A 4,880-nucleotide genomic window follows, 5' to 3' on the forward strand; every position below is an offset into this window, starting at 1 on the left:
GAAGGAAGGAAGGAAGGAAGGAAGGAAGGAAGGAAGGAAGGAAGGAAGGAAGGAAGGAAGGAAGGGAGGGAAGGGAAGGAAGGGGAAAGAAAGAAAGGAGGGAGGGAGGGAAGGAAGGAAGGAAACAAGGAAGGAAGGAAGGAAGGAAGGAAAGAAGGAAGGAAGGAAGGAAGGAAGGAAGGAAGGAAGGAAGGAAGGAAGGAGAATCCCAATGAGGTATTAGATTGGCTTTGGCATTCATTGAACACAAAAGGAAATGCTTTGCTTATGTTCTTATTTAAACCTCAAAATCTCCCTTAAAACACCTATTAATTATTCCCATTTGAGTGATTAAATAACTTGCCCAAGGTCACACAGCTAGTATGTAGCAGAGACATTCTGACTCATAAAACTTTCTTTTTCTATTCTACTACATTATTATTATTTTTTATCTTTGAGAGGGAGTCTCACTCTGCCACCTAGGCTGAAGTGCAGTGGTGCAATCTCAGCTCACTTCAAGATCTGCCTCCCTGGTTCAAGCGATTCTCCCGCCTCAGCCTCCTGAGTAGCTAGGATTACAGGCATGCACCACCACACCCAGCTAATTTTTGTATTTTTAGTAGAGACGAGGACTCACCATGTTGGCCAGGCTGGTCTCAAACTCCTGACCTCAGGTGATCTGCTAGCCTCAGCCTCCAAAGTGCTGGGATTAGAGGCATGAGCCACCATGTTCTGCCTCATTCTACCACATTATATTAACTGGAAATTTTATTTTAGTATTTATTTATTTAAGAGACAGAGTCTCACTTTCTCACCCAGGCTAAAGTGTCACCTAGGCTAGAGTATAGTGGCATGATTATAGCTCACTGCAGTCTCAAACTCCTGGGCTCAAACTATCCTCCGGCCTCAGCTTCCTGAGTAGCTGGGACTACAGGTATGAGCCACCTTGCCTGGCTAATTGTTTTAAGAAATTTTGCAGCAGACACAGTGGCTGATGCCTGTAATCCCAGTACTTTGGGAGGTCAAGGCGGGAGGATCCCTTGAGCCCAGGAGTTTGAGACCAGACTGGGCAACATAGTGGGACCCCATCTTGACTAAAAATAAAAATAAAAAAAATAGCCGGGCATGGTAACACGTTATCTCAACTACTAGAGAGGCTGAGGCAGGAGGATCGCTTGAGTCTGGAAGGTTGAGGATTGCAGTGACCCATGATTGTGTCACTGTACTCCCTCCCAAAGTGCTGGGATTATAGGCTTAAGCCACCATGCTCAGCCAGAAATTTTAGCTTGAATACAATGGACCCTATTCTGACAAGGTAGAGAAGACAAGAAGTCTTATTAATGTTTATATTCTCCATAACCTATAGCATAGTGCTATTTGCATATTCATTTTCAATGCATAGGAATTCAGCATTGTTCGAAGCAAATATATCACCATTATATTTCTGGAAAAAAGAAGGTGGAAGGAGAGAAAGAAAGAGGCACTGAAACACAAGACATCTGGTACATCTTATCACTTGCACACTTATAAATGCATTGACTGTATATTTGTTTCTTAATGTAACATCAAAATTTACGTTACAACCTTAATAGCTGGTAGCCTAAGGTATCACCTTTGCTTCTATACTCAGCCCCACTGGTTAAGATTAGATCTTCTTGTCTTTCACTCTAGTTGCTGCAATAGCAGTCAATTGTTCAAAGAGGACAAGGCTTGCTTAGATGAAGGACTGTCCTCAGATCCCAAGATACTGCCTCAATCATTCACCAAATATTAACTGAATGCCAGTTCTGGGTCAGGAACTAGGTTAGGCATCATTTGGAAATGCAGGTTCTTACAAGACAGAATGATTCATTGTGCCTTGTGACTTAAATGCCTATAGGCTAAGGTGGACCTCTTTTAATATGATTCTCAAATGTTATTTCTAAAAAGGAGAATAGAAGTTTTTGGTTTTCCCCAAACAGGAGACAGGAGTCTGAGTACAAGCCCAAGCTAGGAAACTTTGCCTCAAGGAATTCAGGGGAAGTTTGTGGAGCTAAGAGAACGTGTTTTAGAAGCTCCACTCCCATTACTAGAACACGCACATACATACACACATCAAAGAGCTTTGTGCTTCAGAGACAGTAGCACCTAACCAAGATATGGAATTAACCTAAGTGAGGCTTTAGGAGAACAAAGCACCACCACTGCTGCTTCTCCTTTAAACAGATTCAAGGGCCAGGCATGGTGGCTCACACCTGTAATCCCAACACTTTGGGAAGCTGAGAGGGGCAGATCACCTGAGGTCAGGAGTACAAGACCAGCCTGGCCAACATGGAGAAACCCTGTCTCTACTGAAAAATGCAAAAATTAGCAGGGCCTAGTGGTGCATGCCTGTAGTCCCAGCTACTCAGGAGGCTGAGGTAGGAGAATCATTTGAACCCAAGAGGCAAAGGTTGGAATGAGCCGAGATCGCGCCACTGCACTCCAGTCTGGGCAACAGAGGTAGAATTACCTCAGTCTTCCAGGGCTCCTATCTAGACCTCTAAACAAAAACTTAATTATACATAAAAGAGATATGCTGTTATTTATATTAAGTAAATATCTGATATATTCTTGAAAATAAAAATAAATAAAATAAATTATTTTGGAAAACATCCACTATAATCAAGTCAGTGAAATATGTCAATTTTTTTTTTGTTTTTTTGAGACGGAGTCTTACTCTGTCACCCAGGCTGGAGTGCAGTGGCACAGTCTTGGCTCACTGCAAGCTCCGCCTCCCAGGTTCACGCCATTCTCCTGTCTCAGCCTCCCGAGTAGCTAGGACTACAGGCGCCCACCACCACGCCCGGCTAATTTTTTGTATCCTTTTTTTTTTTTTTTTTAGTAGAGACGAGGTTTCACCCTATTAGCCAGGATGGTCTCCATCTCCTGACCTCGTGATCCGCCTGCCTGGCCTCCCAAAGTGCTGGGATTACAGGTGTGAGCCACCATGCCCGGCCATATGTCAAAATTTTTAAAAGGGGAAACTAAATGTTAGGAAATATTAGTAATACATAAAGCACATTAAGCATCATAATTTCAGATAGTTGTTTTAAGATAAGGTTAGAAAGTTTCCAGTAATAAGCTTGTGACCATTTAGTAGAACTTCCTATAAAGATGGAAGAAATGTCATAATCACCAAAACAAGTCTTGATTGGTGTCTTATAAGTTCACATGCCTCCAAAATACTTACGAAAACCCTATTTCAGAAAAAATAAGTATAGCATTAGCATTTCTTTTAGAGTTTGGTCAGTAACTATGCAGGCTCTTTCCAATAAAATTTCAGTTATTTATCTAAAATGGTCATGCAAATACAAATTGAAAAAATGATTTTTGCTTTAGTAATTGTTCTGATCCTAAAAGAATATACCCAAGGATATCAAGGCAGTCTACCAGATTCTCTGTGTAAGCACAAATAATCATCATATTATGTATAAATATAATAAAGTATGATACATAGAAGTCTCAGTACTACAAATAACATGAGATTTTGTACAAAAGTTCAAATAGGAACTCCTATCAACCTACCGGTAAAACACAAAAAAATTTGCTCCTTACTTTATTTCATTGTATTTAGTTATTTGAGTCTGGGCCTTGCTTTGTTGCCCAGGCTGGAGTGCAGTGGCGTGATCTCAGCTCACTGCAACCTCTGCCTCCCAGGCTCAAGCAATCCCCCCACCTCAGCCTCCTCAGTAGCTGAGTCTACAGGCGTCTGTCACCACACACAGCTAATTTTTGTAGAGACAGGGTTTTGCCATGTTGCCCAGACTGGTCTCAAACTCCTGGGCTCAAGTGATCTGCCTGCCTAGGTCTCCCAAAGTGTTGGGATTATAGGCATGAGCCACCTTACCCAGCCCTATTTCTAACTTTAGAATTCCATTTATCGGAATCACACCTGTAATCCCAGCACTTTGAAAGGCTGAGGTGGGCAATCACTTCAGGTTAGGAGTCCCAGACCAGCCTGGCCAACACCATGAAATCTTGTCTCTACAAAAATTAGCTGGGCATGGTGTCGTGCCCCTGTAGTCCCAGCTACAGGAGGCTGAGGCAGGAGGATCATTTGAACCTGGGAGGTGGAGGTTGCAGTGAGCCAAGGTTGCACCACTGCACTCCATCCTGGGTGACAGAGCAAGACTCTGCCTTGGGGAAAAAAAAAAAAAAAAATGCCAGGCACGGTGATTCACACCCAAAGGAATTCCAACACTTTGGGAGGCCGAGGCGGGCAGATCACTTGAGCCCAGGAGTTCGAGACCAGCCTGGCCAACACAGTGAAATTCTGTCTCTACTAAAAATACAAAAATTAGGCCAGGCATGGTAGCGCATGCCTGTAATTCCAGTACTTTGGGAGGCTGAGGCAGGCAGATCACGAGGTCAGGAGTTTGAGACCAGCCTGGCCAACATGGTGAAGCCCCATTTCTACTAAAAATTTAAAAAGTAGCTGCATGTGGTGGTGGTCACCTGTAATCCCAGCTACTTGGGAGGCTGAGGCAGGAGAATCACTTAAAACCAGAAGGCGGAGGTTGCAGTGAGCCAAGATTGCACCACTGTACTCCAGCCTGGGCAACAAGAGTGGAACTCCATCTCAAAAATAAAAATAAAAATAAAATGCAAAAATAAAAATACAAAAATTAGCTGGGTGTGGTGGCACAAACCTGTAGTCCCAGCTACTCGGGAGGCTGAGGCAGGAGAATTGCTTGAACCCAGGAGGCAGAGCTTGCAGGGAGCCAAGACCATGCCATTGCACTCCAGCCTGGGTGACAGAGCGAGACTCTGTCTCAAAAAAAAAAAAAAAAAAAAATTCAAATCAGTAAAATGACAATATAGCAAAATGGTACCTGTGCTGTCTCAGATACAATAGGTGTTTAGTAAATAAATACTCAATA

Source organism: Mandrillus leucophaeus, unplaced genomic scaffold (assembly GCF_000951045.1).
Source record: "Mandrillus leucophaeus isolate KB7577 unplaced genomic scaffold, Mleu.le_1.0 Scaffold1158, whole genome shotgun sequence".
Classification (NCBI taxonomy): domain Eukaryota; kingdom Metazoa; phylum Chordata; class Mammalia; order Primates; family Cercopithecidae; genus Mandrillus; species Mandrillus leucophaeus.